Source organism: Nicrophorus vespilloides, unplaced genomic scaffold (genome assembly GCF_001412225.1).
Source record: "Nicrophorus vespilloides isolate i.1.1-1 unplaced genomic scaffold, Nicve_v1.0, whole genome shotgun sequence".
Classification (NCBI taxonomy): domain Eukaryota; kingdom Metazoa; phylum Arthropoda; class Insecta; order Coleoptera; family Silphidae; genus Nicrophorus; species Nicrophorus vespilloides.
The window spans coordinates 31547-51259 of NW_017096666.1; the positions used below are offsets into that span (position 1 = coordinate 31547).

General features: G+C 27.0%; 1 protein-coding gene across 1 annotated transcript in view; it reads left to right on the forward strand.

Moving 5' to 3' along the window:
• Window positions 1-1484: 1484 nt before the first annotated feature.
• Window positions 1485-19713, forward strand: part of LOC108557811 (patched domain-containing protein 3) — a 37613-nt gene continuing 19384 nt past the window's right edge. The window contains exon 1 of the mRNA XM_017914477.1: window positions 1485-2020. The gene's annotated coding sequence lies outside the window, so the exon portion shown is untranslated. The remainder of the gene's footprint in view (window positions 2021-19713) is intronic.

The window sequence follows — 19713 nt, forward strand, 5'->3', positions numbered from 1 at the left end:
GCTGTATTTCTTTTATTTGAAATTGGATTTTATTGAACCACAAGTAAAAAATGTTGGAAAAACAATTAATTTTTTTGAATTCATTTGAAATTTTTGATATGGCCGCGTTTAGCGCGAACTATAGCTCTAAGTTGGTCGACAAACGAGTCGCAGGTTGCACGAATGTGAACCTGCGGAATCTTTCTTTATTCACGAAGAAGGGTTTTATTGAACACATTAACACTCTGGTATTTTTTAGTACTGACTTTGGCCTGTAAAATGACCCATACCGAGAAGTCGAGCGGATTTGCATCTGGTCTCTCAGCTATTGTTGGTTTTCGTGTGCTTTGTGTGATGGTGCAGAATCTTTTTAAAACGTCCACTCTTTCTAACTGTAATGTTTGGTTGTCCACGGCTTCAGAGCATCTTCCAATACTTTTTCGTAGTAGACATTCGCATTAACTTTGACGCCACGATCCAAAAACACCAACAGAGAGCATGTAACGACCGTTACAGCCTCTCTTCTAAGTAAATTCGATTATTTTGTTTGTATACGAATTTCTCAATTGGGAAATTTAATCTCGAATATTCTAACACTGATAACTTTTTTTCAAAAGAACTGAGATGAAAATGCTTCTGCAGGCTTGTAAACAATAAAATCAGCTATCATTAGGCGAAATATGGACACAACATTGCCAACGGTTCAATAGTTATAGCAGTTTTAAGTTGGTTTGAATTGCAAATTGGTCCAACCTGTAGATTTAATAAAATAAATAAATTCTGCATTAATATTGAAATAAAATATAATATTTTAGTGTATAAATTCAAATTTTGTATAAGTATTATGGAATTTGTTTAAATAATTTTTAATTTAGTTTTTTTTTTGATAGTTGATTTAATGAAATAAATTGTACACTAATATTCAAATAAAAACATAATTAAAGTGAATATTTAAGTATAATTTTATGGTTCTGTTTTATGAAAGCACAACAATTTCTTTAAAAAGCCAGATATTTTACTGAAACTTAGTCTATCATTTGGTATTAATTCATATAAATTGAAGAATTACACAAAAGCTAAGTAATTAAGTGAAATAAACAAGATTACTTTCAATTTTATATAAATTTAATGTAATAATTTGTTTATGATATTTAAATTTTCTGAAAGTAAACAAACTATGAATGAAAATATTTTACTCAAACATTTTCTAACAACTGATTTATGAGTAAAACTATACGATTATATAAAGAGTAAATAAAAAAAAATGAAATTTTCGTTTCAAAATCATATGTGTGTCACAATAACAAAGGTAAATGATTAACCGTATGTTAATTGAAGAACACTAAAACAAAAATTTAATTGTCTAGAGTGCTACAATGTTATGGGATGCGGTTTACTTTCACTATTCGCAAGAGGTGCAAACGCGTCAATGAAGAACGCTTATAAGGATGATAAAAACTATTGCATAATCGTCAGTTTTGGATGTTGATGATGCTGATGATGGTAGCGGTGTTGTTGTTCTTCATCTAGTAGATCCATTACGGCGCGGATTAATGAGGAAGGATGTCCAGTGGTTGCAAGTGGGGCAGAATAGAGCAGAAAGTGAGTATCGGTCGACGCCGACACTTCGGGACGCGGTAGTAGTTAGTTCATAGTAGTAATACCATCCAGTCCAGTCTTCGGGTTCTCCCAGACCAAAGCGAAAGACGACCAGACCAGCGAAAGAAGTGGTTGGAGCAGAGACTTTACGAAGAGCGCTCAGTTTAACACCAGACTACCGCAAGAGACAGATCGCAAAAGACCGGATACGGAAGTCGACTAGATCTAAATCTGCAATTACTTACACGAACGACGATAATAGAGAGTGTGCATTAAACAGTTCTCAATCTCTCTCCCATAATATTACATTACAAATTTGTTACTATTACTAGTATCACTTTTTACAAATAACATTCGGACAAAAAAAAGTGTGTGCATAATTCAGTGATCGCAATTTCGGATTTGGAATTTATATAACTATTCAATTTGACCAAATAAAAAGGTAAGTTTTCATTCAATTTGTAATATATTTCTGAAAATATTAAACTTTATAAAGTATACTTATACAAATAGCAAAAGTATTTTCTTTTATGAAAATACGCTTTTCAATTTAATCTTTATAAAGTTTGTATTCCAACATAAGTAAGAGAATTCAGGAATTCGTGAAACATTCGTAGATGTATTTTTAAATCGTTACAGTTTCCCAATTTCACTGTTCGTATTTTCGGGATTTCATTGTTTGTTTGCATTCTTCGTCCGAATTAAAACTCGCGCCGCAAACCTGAATTGTCTCTGTTTCGTAAATATTTACACGCGAACCAAATGCAACTTCGAATTTCTTTTTACTTCCTATTAATAATAAAACAAGGTTTTCTAGTAAAAACTGCAAAGTTTTCAACAAACTTCTTAACTTATTCTTAAGCAATCAAAGAGACTCATTTATTATTGATTATGTAAGGAAACTAGGTCAAAGTTTACTACTATAATTCATAACATCATATTAATATGATTTAAATACAAAATTGAAAAAGAATTGGATCATTTCAAATTTGATTTTTTTTTTAAATTATTTAATTTATAAAATTGCTAGTAAATAAATTCGAATCTAAATTTATAGAAATTAGAAACAAATTACAAAATTTTTGTATATTTTTTTATAATTATTCAATTTTTATTAACTAAGTATAATTAACTTTTAATAAACTAAGTTTCTTTCTAAATTATTGATATTTTCATATTTTTTTTCATGATTTATTAATTAACCAAAATATTGTTAAACAATTCTATAAAATTTGGAAAAATCAAAACAATTTTAACATATTTTTATACTTAAAGTAAAAATACAAATTTTGAAAACATTTAAATCTTACATTCTCACAAAATTATATCATAAAACAAATTTTAAGTTACCAACTAAATCTAACAAATTTAAGTTTTATCTATAACAATATAGAATAATTGATTGCGTAATCGCGGAACGTGCTGTTTCCCAGTGGTTTATTTCAATATTACGTTTACTCCTTCCTTCTTTTTTTTTGTATAATTTTTCTTCCTTCTCTCCTCCGTCTCCCATAAATATTTCAGTGCTTCATTAAGGTGTATTTGAATGCATCGAATCGATTTGAAAGTTTCCATATAGAGCGTGGACGTGGTGCGTTTGGAGAGATGGTCGAAAGCCTTGGTTAGATGTTGGATGTGGATGGATGAATACAAGACCCATTCCTCTCTATCCACACGTAATTTACATTTTAACCACTGACCACCGCAACATACGACACCAACGTTAGGTCTCCAAAAGATTAAATACCTGCCTTCGGTCACATAAACCTTCTTGCCTTATCCCTCGCTCAAAGATGGATCCGTCTCTCTTCATTCTCCTTTCATCTATGAATGGACGACGAAACACATCTAAAATTCTATTCGTCGCAGCTCGTGCCGACGTTTATTTACGTGCATCGCATACAAATTAAATCCGACCAAAAACTTTGCTTCTTCAGATCATTTCTTCTATCTATGTGGGTCATAAGCTTTATTATCTCTTCCGCGTTAAGTTGGATGCAGAAACTAATTATTTATACATCTTCAACTGCATTTATCTAAATCTCATTATTAGTAAGTACATAAAACACATTAATGAAATTGCATTAAAATTGATTTCGATTCTTGTTTAAATTTACGACTAGTTTTAATGGAGATGCCCATAAAAATGTTAATTTTAATACCTGTTGCCTTTTCGGTGAAGCCTCAACAACTTCACCCTTTTTTTTGAACTTTTTATTGCCCCCAATAGAACAATTTTCTATTTTTATAGTTATCGATTCACGGTTATTTTTAATAACAGGCGGTGAGATCAAAGCAGGCTAAAGCTATTCATGGATGTACAACAACCTACATCATAACATGTTTTCTCATTTTATTCTGCAGTTTTTCTTTGCAAACTATTTTTGAATCATAGCCAAATTTAGTGTAAAAATGTATTAGATTTGTTTTCCTTTCAATTTGCAAATTGTTATTAAATTATAGACAAATTTAGTTACTCTTTTGAATCAATTTCATCAAAAATTATACATTTTTATTAAAACTTCTTATATTTTTGCCTCAAATAGAAAATTTCATCAATTTTGATTATGCATAAAAAGAATGTAAACATAGTCAAAATTAATACAAAAACTTATGATATTTTTGTCTTAAATGTAAAAAAATTTCAAAATTTTATAATTTTTGATTTTTTTAAATAATTTAGAAATCATGGACAAATTTATTACAAAAACTTTGTATATTTTTGCCTTAAATATTTTTTTTTTATCAATACTTTATTAATTTTCATTTTGGCAATAATTTTATAATCATAATCAAATTTATTATAAAAACTTATTATATTTTTGCCTGAATTAGAAATTTTCGCTAAAATTTTATACTTTTGAAATCAGTCAAATTTATTACAAATACTTATTAAATTCTTGAATAAATTGGAAAATTTTGTCACGATTTTATACTTTTTGATTCTGTAAATAATTTTGTAATTATAATCAATTTTATTACAAAAATTTATTATATTCATCAATATTTTATTACAATTTGATGTTCCAAATTTGCAACAAAAATTGAATACATTTTGCCTCAAATTGAACATTTCATCAACATTATATACTTTTTTATTTTGCAAATAATTTAGATATCATAGTCAACTTAAGAACAAAAAAAAATTTTTTTGCCTCAAATGAAAAATTTCATCAATATTTTCAAAGTTTTGTATTTATAAATAATTTTGTAATCATAATCAAATTTATTACAAAAATTTAGTATATTTTTGCCTGAAATGAAAAATTTCATCAATATTTTATTCGTTTTTATTTTGATAATAATTTAATACAAAATCCTCCTATATTTTTACCTCAAATGAAAAACTTATTATTTTTTTTCTCTCAAATGAAACATTTTACATTTTTGTAAATTATTTAGAAATCATAATCAAATTTAATATAAAAACTTATTATATTTTTGCCTCAATTGGAAAATTTCATCAAAATATTATACTTTTTGATGTTGTATCATAATCCAATACACTGAAAAAAAAAACAATGTTTTTCACTCAAAATAAAAAATTTCATTAATATTTAGTTTATTAACAAAATTATCACATAATAATGTTATTAATTATTCATTTCTTTGATTTTGCAAACAATTTTTAGAATATTCAACTTTTATTTCTTTAATTTAGAAATAAATTTGTAACATTTCACAACTTAGCAAGCAAATTAATTTGATTTTTACAAACATTTAAATTTACTTAAAATATATAAAAAAAAAACGTTTTTTTCTGTTTTGAATAATTTTCAACACAAAACGTATCATTTTCTTAGAATTTTTGCGCAATTGCGTTATTTTTTTATAACTTAAAATTCTTGTCTCAATACGCTTATAGTGTTACATAATTTATAGTTTCTGCGTATTGCAATAAATTTATATTTATTTGATTTTCGGACCAAAAACGATTTTATGGATTGCAATTAACACATTTTATAGCTTTCACACACATTTTTATTAATATTATTATATGTATGTTATGTGCAGACTTACTGAACGTTGCGAAACTTATAATAAAAAATGTATATGTTTCGACATATGGAAATCAACGTTAAATTTAGAAATTCAACATTTATTATTTTATTAATAATAATTTTAATTTTTTAATTATTAATATGAATTTATTAACTAATTTTTGTTGGTTCAAAGTTTTATAATCATGAAAAACTAAATGAATTAAGAAAACAATCATTAAACTAATTACACTTTTTTATTAATTATTATATAATTATTTTTCTTTAATATTTTGCAATAAATTGTTGCGTTTTCATGCACCTACATTATTTGTTTGTATGCATGTTACGTACGGATTTACTGAATGTTACGTAACCAAATACAGACAAAAAAAATAAACTTATACACGTTTCGAAATATGGAAATCAAATAACGTTGACTTAATTTATAATTTCGACATTTATTATTGAAACACAGTTAAAAATCAAGTGAAATTTATTGAAATAATTTAATACAAATTGTTCATAATGAATTTTCGAAACAAAGAGAGTTAAGAAATGTGAATTAAATCATTATTGATACATTAAATTGTTTCTGCAATGAAAAGTTGGAAATTATTTAGTTAAAATATTGATTTAAAAGTTTATTACTTTTCAATTCAAAATCAATAATTTGATGAACGTTTCATAATTTTAACAATTATTATTTTTATGGTAAAAACTCAGAAATTCAAGAAACAAGATTTGAATCAAATGAATTTGCACAAATTAAAAATTATTATTTTATAAAGAAAACAATTAAGAAAACTCAAGTTTCTTAAGATTTGTACTAAATTTGTTTGAACAGAATTACAGCGATAAATTTTGAAAGATTTATGTGAAACATTGATGGATATGAATGCTCCAGGTGTTCTAAATAAATATAATCGATTCATAATTTTCCTAGCGAAACTTTCTTTTATAACAAACGAGCTTTTCTTCAGACAAAAGACTTATAATTTCACCTTCCTCGCGCACACGGGGCACGCTTTACCAACTTTCAACAAATACGCACTAAGTGCTTAATTGTTCCCAACTAAAAAGAGAGAGAGACCAATTAAGACAAATTATTTGCGCACCTTCCATTCACTTCTGTCGCATTATTATTATATATCCTCTGCACTCTGCACAATCTCGAGTGGTTTCGTAATGGCACGTCATTATACCGGCAAGTTGAGTTGACGGTCAACGTTATTAGATTATTCATCATGTGAAAATCGCTTCTGATGGTAATTGCCTTTATTTCATACCATTACGGATTCCTCGGAAAAACTGTATTGATTCTGATGCAAGGGGTAATAATACACGTGTTACAACTTATTAGTGAAAGACTCTTTCATTGCTTATTCATGGTACGTTTTCTTGACCAAACGTTTATTGTTTCGTACCCTTGAATTAAAAACAAAGACGAAGTGGGTGTTAAAGTTTCAAATACATAAATACCTCGATTAGTACGGGTAAACGGTTTCACCAATATCCAAGACTGTTTGAAACTTGAGAAATTTAGAAATATTGCTCAATTAAAGTTTAGTTAAATACTATGCGAAGTATTGACGCTATACATTCAAATTTGGCGCCAAGCCCGGACTGATTGAAACCGGACTAATTGAAAAACTAAAATAAATATTACTCAATTAAAATTTTGTTTCTTTTGAAACTTTTAAACCGGACTATAGTGAATGCAGATTGATCGAAGCAGTACTATGCGAGGTATTGACTCCAGACTTTCAGATTTGGCGCCACGCAGACTCACATTTCACTAAATGGACAAACTTTTATTATTTTGTACATTTGAATAAAAAGAAAGACACAAAATAAATTTTCAAATACGTACCTCGCATAGTACGGATAATCGGTTCATAAACTAATTGAAACCGGATTAATCGAGGAACTAAACAAATAGAAATATATCTCAAACTAAAATTTACTATGTTTTGAAATGTTTAAACCAGATTATAGTGAATCCAGACTGATCGAATTAGTATTATGAGAGTATTGACTCTAGACATTCAAATTTGGTGCCACGCAGACACATTTCTCTAAATGGACAAACTTTTATTATTTATCAGTACACGGACTGATTGAAACCGGACTAATTGAGAAACTAAAATAAATATAAATATTATAATTAAATTTTGTTTCTTTTGAAACTTTCAAACCGGACTATAGTAAATGCATATTGATCGAAGCAGTAGTATGCGAGGTATTTACTCTAAACCTTCAAAATTGGCGTCACACAGACACAGATTTCACTAAATGGACAAACTTTTATTATTTTGTACATTTGAATAAAAACAAGACACACATCAAACTTTCAAATACGGCAATACCTCGCATAGTACTGATAATCGGTTCCTAAACTGATTGTAACCAGACTGATCGAAGAAGTACTATACGAGGTATTGACTCTAGACATTCAAATTTGGCGCCATGCAGACATATTTCCCTAAATTGACAAACTTTTATTATTTTGTAAATTTGAATAAAAAAAAACACACACAAATTAAACTTGCAAATACGCACCTCGCACAGTACGGATAATCGGTTCATAGACTAATTGAAACCGGATTAATCGAGGTACTAAACAAATAGAAATATAGGTCATACTCAAATTTACTTTGTTTTGGCAAACTTTTATTATTTTGTACATTTGAATAAAAAAAGACACAAAATAAACTTTCAAATACGTACCTCACATAGTACGGATAATTGGTTCAAATACTAATTAAAACCGCACTAATCGAGGAACTAAACAAATAGAAATATAGCAAATACTCAAATTTACTTTGTTTTGGCAAACGTTTATTGTTTTGTACATTTGAATAAAAAATGACACCCAACAAATTAAGCTTTGAAATACGACAAAACCTCGCATAGTACGGATAATCGGTTCTCAGACTGATTGAAATCGGACTAATCGAAGAACTAAAGAAAAGTTTGTATTGAAATTTTCAAACTGGACTATAGTGAATCCAGATTGATCGAAACAATGCTATGCGAGGTATTGACTGTAGACATTCAAATTTGGCGCCACATTTCATTAAATACGCAAACTTTGTACATTTGAATAAAAAAAGATACCCAACAAATTCGGCAATACCTCGCATAGTACGAGTAATCGTTTCCGGACTGTTTGAAACCGGACTAATCAAGGAACAAAAAATAGAAATATTAGTTTGTTTTTAAATTTTCAAACTGGACAATAGTGAATCCAGACTGATCTAAGCTGTACTAAGAGAGGTATAGCGGTATAAAGACTACAAGACATTAAAATTTGGCGCCAAGCAGACACATTTTACTAAATAGGTTAAACCTGTTACGTCTGCTTAGGCTCAATGTTTGTGCACAACATTTAGAAAGTTATCCTTTTATTTTTCTCTCTCTCTTCTAATTTCTTCTCGGAGTAAACAATCATCGATTCAACTGCACCATCCCACGCGATCGTTTTCTCAAAATGTGGAGAGAACTAAATAAAAAAAAATATATATGAATGGTCGTGTATTAACATAATAACGAGGTTTCTTTTCGTTTAACCTACTTGACTACTTATTACCAGTAAAGAATCGGCAATAAATTACAAAAAAAAATGAGCAATTAATTTAAATAGAATTAATTGGATCAGAATTTAACTACAATTGGAAAAAATACAACAATTATTTAAAATTTTGAGAACAAAACTTAATTTTTGAATAGAAAATTAAGTCATTAATGAAATTTATTTAGAATTGTTGTTTTGAAACTTTAATTAACAAAAATTTAATTAATTTGAGAAACTAAACTTTATTTTTATTTTAACTCGGTGAGAAAAATTGAAATCATAGAGAGTAAAAGAGAAGTTATAATAAACTATTAAGTAAAGAAAGTATAATTTATTAACTGAAAAAAATCTTGAAAAATATTGAAAATTGTTAACAACAGTAATCAACTAAAATATAATTAATTAAAACAATTAATTGCAAACAATTTCATTAGAAATTACACGTAAAACTTATATAATAATTAGAAATTAAAGCTGAAATATAAACATAAACTTATTATTATTTGTTTAATTAAATCATTTTGTACCTCGAATAGTACGGATAAACGATTTCACCAATATCCAAGACTGTTTGAAACTCGAGAAATTTAGAAATATTGCACAATTAAAGTTTTTTAAATTAATCCTGATTGATCGATGCCGTACTATGTGAAGTATTGAAACTAGACATTCAAATTTGGCGCCAAGCAGACACATTTCTCTAAATGGATAAACTTTTATTATTCATCAGTACCAGCACTGATTGAAACCGGACTAATTGAGAAACTAAAATAAATATAAATATTACTCAATTAAAATGTTGTTTCTTTTGAAACTTTAAAAACCGGACTATAGTGAATGCAGATTGATCGAAGCAGTACTATGCGAGACTTTCAAATTTGGCGCCACGCAAACTCATATTTCACTAAATGGGCAAACTTTTATTATTATTTTCTAGTTCTGTTTACTAAATAAATATCAAGAAAAACAACAATAATTAACACAAACTATAATTAACTCAAATTTGAAACTTCAAAAAAAGGGCATGCAAATAATTTCATTAGAAATTACACGTAAAACTTATGTAATAATTAGAAATTAAATCTGAAATATAAACTTATTATTTGTTTAATTAAATCATTTTGAAAAAAGTGAAATTATTCGCGTTGAGTAAATGAGATTTAATTAATTTGTTAATTGTGAGCGCCGAAAGTGAGACGTGACATTATGTGTAAAAAAAAACAACGAAGTTGAATAATCGTGTGCATACAAAAGACGTGTTGTTGCGTTGCGTATATTTTCGTACGCGAAGAATATTTTCGACGAATGTTGTTGACGTTTCTTTCGTTACGTAATCGACGCGGAGTGGTTTTTGTTACAAAACGAAAAGGAAAGTTTTCTCTCTATCAGGAATCAAGACCGAAATGTGTCTGTGTCTACACAAGCAATTACATTTATCATTCATCATCGATATTCTATTGCATCTCAAACACCGAAGAAGGAACAGTTTCGTTAAATGTTCTTGATTAATTTTAATTTTATTTTTATTTTTACTACCAGTTTTCGAATGATCGGGGTGAAAGTTGAATATTGTTTGCGCAAATTATGTCACAAGGTTCGTGTACATAATCGAGTTAGTCCGAATGAAACAGTTGACATAATTCTACGTTTCTTTTTTCTAAATGTAATTACTGGAAAGTTTAGATATTGGAAAATTTATTATTTCTCAACAAAAAATTATATAATTTTCATTCAATTTACTTAAAAAATTAAGAATCTTTTAAACAATTTTATTTGTTTTTATTAATCAACATTTTTTTAAACTTTCCTGCATAATTGCATCGATTTTACTGTTTTGACTCTCAACAAAAATTATATAATTTTCTGTGAATTAACTTAATAAAATTAAGAATGTTTTATATAATTTTTCAAGTTTTGCTCTCAGCAAAAATTATATAATTTCCTTTGAATGTACTTAACAAAATTAAGAATGTTTTATATAATTTTTCAAGTTTTGTCTCTCAGCAAAAATTATATAATTTGCTTTGAATTTTCTTAACAAAATTAAGAATGTTTTATACAATTTCTAGTAACAATTTCATTTTTTTTATTAATTAACATTCTTTAAATTTTCCTGCATAATTGCATCGATTTTACTGTTTTGTCTCTCAACAAAAATTATATAATTTTCTTTGAATTTACTTAACAAAATTAAGAATCTTTTAAACAATTTCTAGTAACAATTTCATTTTTTTTTTATTAATTAACATTCTTTAAATTTTCCTGCATAATTACAACGATTTTACTGTTTTGTCTCTCAACAAAAATTATATAATTTTCTTTAAATTTACTTAACAAAATTAAGAATCTTTTAAACAATTTCTAGTAACAATTTTATTTTTCTATTAATTAACATTTTTTAAAGTTTCCTGCATAATTACAACGATTTTACTGTTTTGTCTCTCAACAAAAATTATATAATTTTCTTTGAATTTACTTAACAAAAATTAAGAATCTTTTAAACAATTTCTAGTAACAATTTCATTTTTTTATTAACTAACATTCTTTAAATTTTCCTGCATAATTGCAACAATTTTTCAAGTTTTATCTCTTAACAAAAATTATATAATTTTCTTTCAGTTTACTTAACAAAATTAAGAATCTTTTAAACAATTTGTAGTAACAATTTTATTTATTTTTTATTAATTAACATTCTTTAAACTTTTCTGAATAATTGCAACGATTTTACTGTTTTGTCTCTCAACAAAAAATATATAATTTTCTTTCAGTTTACATAAAAAAATAGGAATTTTTTAAACAATTTCTAGTAACAATTCAATATTTTTTTTAATTAACATTCTTTAAGCTTTGCTGCATAACTGCAACCGATTTTTACTGTTACAAAACAAGTTGGTAATCGGATTTTACGATTTTTTTAATATTTGGTACGAGAAACCGTTTTCGCACTGTTTTTTATATGTTTTTCGGGTTTTCGCATCGTAAAATCAGGTTGCTTGTGCCAGATGCAATCAAACTCTCATCTTTAAAAATCATTGCATTACCAACACAAATATAAAAAAAATTGGTTACAAATAAACGTAACTACGGTAACAAACACAAATTTTAGATTGTTTTCAAATGCTTTTATACTTTTACATAACAGCATTAAATTATCAACTTCTCATTGGAAATGTCATTAAAAATCATCACGTTACCAAAACAAAATATAAAAAAATTGGTTACCAATGGACGTAACTAAGGTAACAAAAACAAATTTCTAGATTGTTTTCAAATTTATTTGTTTGAAGGCTTTTACATAATGAGTTAACAGCAGTAAATTGATGATAAAGCGACGCGTGGGATTCGAGAGGAATACGGGATGTGCGGTTACAAATCAACAGAGATAATGAGACCAAAAAAAAAAAGTAATGAACTAATCGAGGTAATGTTATTGTCCGAGTCAATTAGGTGAGTCAGATTATCTGGAAAAACTGTGACTCTTTAGTAAAATTTATTTTTGGGAATTGCTGAGCGATTGTGGTGCGTTATCCACGAGGATAACGTTAAACCAAAATTGAAAAACAATGCGAGGAGAGTGTCATAAAGGCAATTGCCCAATGACTAAGAATGCGACGACGACGACAACAATGTAGATCCGATTTGTAAAACGGTCACATGTGCATTCTGAAACCGATATTAGGTATGACTTGAATAATTGGACGCCCTGTAATTGTTTGTTGGTTTGTGACTCGTTTAAACTGCACGCCGAAAAAGGAAAATTGAAGGAGAATTCACCACTGCTCAATGTGTTTCCAATGTTCTTATTGGCACGTATCCAATCACGAAATGCTAATGATTGTTAATAACGTCATGCATTGGAAATAATGGTATTTGCTTTATCAAATATCTTTGAAAGTGTTTTAAAACGTAAACACGTTTTAGAGGATCAGTTTTTATCCTTATTTGCTATATTATCATCCATTCAAATATAATTACTTAAAATGTTGCTTAACTTAACTTAGTTGAAAATAACATTTCTTAAAACTTGCTTTGTTCATTTTTCAAAATATACATTTCATAATCATCATTTTCTTTAGAATATTTCATTTCGTTTGTTAAATTCTTCAATTATACATTAATTAAAGTTGTATAAACTGATCGAATTATAATAATCGATACTTTTCAAAATTAATAATTAAGTTTCTGTTTTAATTTGAACATCCTGATCACCCATCCAAATACATACCTTACTAAATTTTATTAAACTTTTGTAAGATAACAAACATTGAACTGGTTACGATCTTTTATATGTTATTCCTGCAAATTTTCAAATAAGTATATTTCATTATCATCACTTTATTTGGAACATTTCTTTTCTATTAAAATACATAACAGCAGTAACTTATCAATCTCTCACTGGAAACGTCAATAAAAACCATCACGTTAGAAACAGAAAATATTAAAATTTGTGTAACCAATCAACGTAACTAAGGTAACAAAAACAAATTTTAGATTGTTTTCAAATTTATTTCTTTGAAAGCTTTTACATAATGAGTTAACTTGATGATAAAACGACGTAATTAACGTTTTCTACTTATTTGAGCCCATCCAAATACAAGCCTCAGTCAATTTTAATCTTTTACTTAACTTTAATAACTTTTCAGACGTAAACCAATTACATTCTTTTCATATTTCAAAAAAAATCTGTATATTTTATCGCTTTCTTTGTTACCTTTCTTTTCTATTAGTACATTAAGCTTATCAATTAGAAATTAATGAAAGTTGTTTTAAGTTGTTTCTGCATGTTTCTATTAAAATAAAATCCATATAGAACAGAAAAAAAAATATGATTTAATGGAGAAATTTTATGAAAGGAATTTAAATATGTATATATGACATTGTACCAACAATATTATTAATTATGTTTAAATTAATTAAGAAAGATCAAGGTTTTAATTAGGTTCAATATTAACATTAACAAATTGTAAGGAAATATTTGAAATTAGTTTCAATGAAATAAAAAATGTTGATTTATTGATTATAAAAATTAGACTAAATACAAAAAAAATGAAACATAATAAGAGAAATGCAGTTTACCAAAAAAAAACATTGAAATTATAATTCAAATTTTGATTGATGTAAAAGTCAGATTTATTTTTATATAATTATTACGTTTTTTTCTTAATTAATTCATTTTAAGAATTATTAGTTGTAATTTTAAATTATAAAATATGCAAATTTAAACGCGATTAATTTAACAAATCTCAGTTCAAAATTTATAATTAATTTTGTTTAGAATTTGGGTAAAAGTAAAAGATTTACTTTTTATATTATTATTATTAATGTTTTCAAACAATTATTCAAATTTTTGTTCTATTAATATTTTAAATCTATCATTTATTATGAAAGTTTGCTTAAAGTTTTGTTTCATTGAAGTAAAAGTCAGGTTTATTTTTACACAATTAATAACGTTTTTATTAAAAAATTTATCTTTTTGATGATTTGAATAAAATGTATCATGAAATAAGAATATAAGAAGAAAAATTCAGTTAATATAAGAATTATTTATTTACATTTTCAATAAAATCATAAAAACTTTAGTTTTTATTGAAACAAATTTGAATAAATATTGTTTAAATTTTAATTCAATTTGTTAATTGATTTCTGTTTTGCATCGAAATTTGTGTTAAAATATGCAAATTTAATCATCATTAATTTAAAAACTTTCAATGATTACTATAATTTTATACAAAAAAATTATATAGGTTCTTATTAGAATTGATTTTTGAACTAAAATGATTGTATTTTGAACTAAATTTATGATATTTTGAACTATTTCTAAATGAAGAAGTAAAAAAAATGTATATATGCAAGGGGCAGAACTGCGAAACGTTCCGTTTTAGAAAGTATAATTAATTAACTCGTACAAAATTATGTACCGTTCGCTTTGCGCTAATCATCTTTTTGCCATATTTTATGTAACAGCGCGTTTCATATCCATGTATAATGATGTATCTCCACGTAATCGGAGAAGAGTCCATCATCTCTTTTTTTTTTAAACTAGTGCAAGTATACAGACACAGTTATTGCGTAACGTACGGTTCTTCACGTAAATTATGGATGATGGATGGCACAAAACACAACTGGAGCAAGGATCCAACACGTTTCAATATCATCAGCAAAATCTTTATAGTTTCATTTACATAAAAATAAATTCTTAAAAAAAAATCGAGAAAATTGAATTAAGAAAAGTTTAGCAAATCTATATTTTCTTTGATTGAATAAATCAAGTATCAAAAGTTTGCTGTACTCGCAAAGTGCCTCGTAATCGATTACGTCAATATCCCGGACTGTTTGAAACAGTGAATTAAATAACAACTATATGAATTATATTGTTTTCTTTGATTGTTTGATACAAGTGTTAAATGTACAGCAAAACCTCGTATAGTGCGGGTAATTATTTCCGGGTTGTTCGAAACCGTACTATAGTGAATTGAAACCGCACTATGAGAGATACTGCTCTACTAACAAATATATGAATTATCGTTTTCTTTGATTGTTTAAATCAAGTATTAAAAGAAAGAATACCTCGTATAGTGCGAGTATTTGGTTCCGGACTGTTCGAAACCGGTCTATAGTGAATTGAAGCCGCACTATGAGAGGTATTGCTCCAATAACAACTTGAAATTGTGCAAACGAAAAAGGTAAAAGTAACTGTTAGCGTTTCCAATATTAGTCTTAAGGTCCTTCCGGTTTAACTAATTCATATGCTTCGATGGACTAAGGCCATTGTCTTTTTAAGGAATACATAGGAAAGCTTAATAACCGCAATTTCATCAATAACAGCCATTATTCAAATTTATTACTTTACTCGTTAAACCTCAAACAAACACGTCTTAATTCGAGGCGTAAAACAAAGTAAACAAATCACTTAATTAAGATAATTAAACGATCAACAGTTGAGATACCAAATAGAAGTCATTTAGTACATTTACATTATATAATACTAGTATTTGTCCATTTCTTAGCTACTTATGCGAGGAAAAGTATCGTCTGCATTTCTACCACTTATTGCGACAAATTATTTCCAAATTAACGAGAGAAAGTCTTAATAATATTGTTAGCTCGCATTTTTTTCTTGTATCTTGCATAAGTTTTCATCGACGTTTATTTCTTATTCATTTATCATTAGTTTGAATGAAGAAGAAAAAATAAAATGGAATTGTATCTAACGATCTGCAATCACGAAACAACAGTATTTCCGTATTTTTTATAGCAAATAATTGTTATAAAACGAAGTTATTTTTGTTTATTTACAGGACTGAATACGGACTAATCGAGGACTTTATAACCGCATTAAATATAATTGATTGAGACTTGATTTTGTGTACTAATTTTGTATTGTACTATTGTAATTCCGCACTAATCGAAGTCGCACTATATGAGGTATTAATATACTTAGCCTCGCATAGTGCTGTGTTTCAGTATATTAATCGAAGCCGCACTATGTGAGGTATTGATATACTTAGCCTCGCATAGTGCTGGTAATAGATTTCTTCAATATTCGTTTGAAACCAGACCAATTGAAAATTTTAAAACAGTACAAAATATGATTGATTGAGACCTGATTTTGAGTACTAATTTTGTACCGTACTATTGTGAATCCGCACTAACCGAAGCCGCACTATGTGAGGTATTTATATTCTTATAGTGCTGGTAATAGGTTTCATCAATATTCGTTTGAAACCAGACTAATCGAGGACTATAAAACCGTATAAAATATGATTGGTTGAGACTTGATTTAGAGTATTAATTTTGTACCGTACTGTTGTGAATCCGCACTAATCGAAGCCGCACTATAGTAATAAGTTTCATCAATATTTGTTTGAAAATAAACTAATCGAGGACTTTAAAATCGCATAAAATATAATTGATAGAGACTTGATTTTGTGTACTAAATTTGTTCTGTACTATTGTAAATCCGCACTAATCGAAGATGCCCTATTTGAGCTATTGATATATTTCGTCGAAAATAAAATACTTGAGGTTAAAGATTACATACATATTTTATTTATATATATTTAACAAAATGGAAGAATGTTAAAAAGAAAATGTTGTAAGCTAAATATTATATAAATTGTACGTTTTTCCATTTAATTTTTATTCGAAATATGAAAGTGAATCTATGAAGCATTAAACTATCATTTCGTTATACATACTGGAGGCAGCAACATAATTCACGACGAAGACAAGCGTTCACATTTTTATATAATTTCGTTTGAAAAGAAAGTGCATTATTGCACAAAACTCTAACGTTTTTTTTTTTTTCTATTTCTCTCTTTTTGCGGAATATCGTATTGTAAAATGCTCATTAGACACAGAGGACATGTGTAGTGAATGACAATTTTTAGTTAAAACTTTCCATAGAAAAAATTACAGTTCATTTAAATAAAATATTTACATTTTAAGAACGTAAAGTAATGTTTTCTATGTCATTATAATTAAATTTTTTTATGATATAATTGTGATTACACAAAACACCGAAATAAATGGAGTTATTTGTTCCGGTCCGAATGATAAAAAATGGACAAAAGTCTAAATTAGTATAATGAGATTCGTGATTCAAGTACAGCAATACCTCGCATAGTCCGGTTTTGCGAATATCCAGGACTGTTTGAAACCTAACTAAGAAGTAAATACAAACCAAATCTTAGAATTTATTTAGTGAATTAAAAATTAGTTGAAATTTTATAAATTTAGTGATAGAAACCGCACTATGCGAGGTATTGCTGTATAAGATATTAAAGAAACAAACATTAATAAAATTTTGATAATATTTTGTAGATATTTTAAGATTATGACACATTTTTTTGTTTCGTTTAATTATTATATTGGTTTATGGGTAAACCGCAGAGTTTGAAGCGATTTGCGAGAACTAAATATTAAATCGACTGGACGAAACTGAAGTTTCACTTTAATTAGAAAACAAGCAAATTAAGTGTAGAAAAAGAGGATTAAAGAAAAAGAAAATAAAAATGAGTATTGGCAAAATGACGCAGCAATTGCTAAATATTGCTTAATAAACTTGATAAACGAAAATATTTACAATAGAAAGTTACATTTTTATAGAGCCTAAAAACAATAGAATTATTAAATTAATTATGTTTTTATTTAGTTCCTCTCCAAATTTAAAAAATTATATACAAATATTTCGATTTTCAAGTAATTTTTTTTAACTTTTTTGAATGATTGTGAGTGGTTTATCTTTCGTGCTTCTAAATAGGATTTGAGGCTTACATTTTTAAAAAGGATTAATATTCCTAACCACACCGAAGCTGTTTGCATCTAAGCTCTACTACATTCCCTAATCACATACATAATACCTGTTACAAAATCACTGCAGAAATACAAATAACGCACTTTAATCACGTATTTTGTTATATCTTGTATTAGTAATATTATTAATAATGATAGTAATTATAGTAATTAGTTTAAATACAAAAAATTTCGATTATATAAATGACATTTGACATAAATGACGTTTATATCATAGGAATGTCATTTGTGTCAAATGTCATATTAAATATGTGTCAAATAAATTAATTATTACTAAAATTACCAATAAAAACAATATTCAAACTAAATTCTGCCATAAATACAGAGTTTATCAACCTTTTTCATTCATTAAATAGAAAATTTATTTGAAAATTGGCTTTTCAATGTTTCATTCAATTCCAGCCCAATAAATATGTTATCACTAAGATTACCAATGCAAAATATTCATTCTGAAATGTGAATTAACTGACATTTGACATAAATGACGTTTATGTCAAAAGTACGTCATTTAGGTCAAATTAAATATCTGTCAAATAAATTATTTATTATCAAAATTACTAATTAAAAAACAATATTCAAACTAATTATGAATTATAGATTAGATGTTGACAAACTCTGCCATAAATACAGAGTTTATCAACCTTTTTCATTCATTACATAGAAAATCTATTTGAAAATTGGCTTTTCAATGTTTCATTCAATTCCAGCCCAATAAATATGTTATCACTAATATTACCAATGCAAAATATTCAATCTGAATTAAATGACATTTAACGTATATGTCATAAGTACGTCATTTATGTCAAATTAAGTATCTGTCAAATAAATTATTTATTACCAAACTAACCAATTAAAAAACAATATTCAAACTAAAATGTGAATTATAAATTAGAAGTTGACAAACTCAGATACAAATACAAAGTTTAGCAACCTTTTTCTTTCATTAAATAGAAAATTTAATTGAAAATTGGATTTTCAATTTTTCATTCAATTCCAGTCCAATAAATATCTTATCACTAAAATTACCAATACAAAATTTTCAATCTGAAATGTGAATTAAATGCCATTTGACATAAATGACGTTTATGTCAAAAGTATGTCATTTATGTCAAATTAAATATATGTCGGGGCGGCCGTAGCCGTGTGGCTATGGTCGCCTGTATCACAAAAATCTGATACGAAAGTCGTTGGTTCAATTCCGAAAAATCAACAAAAATTTGTGGTGGCTGTTAAACCCGAAAGGGGTAGAAATAGGGCCGGAGA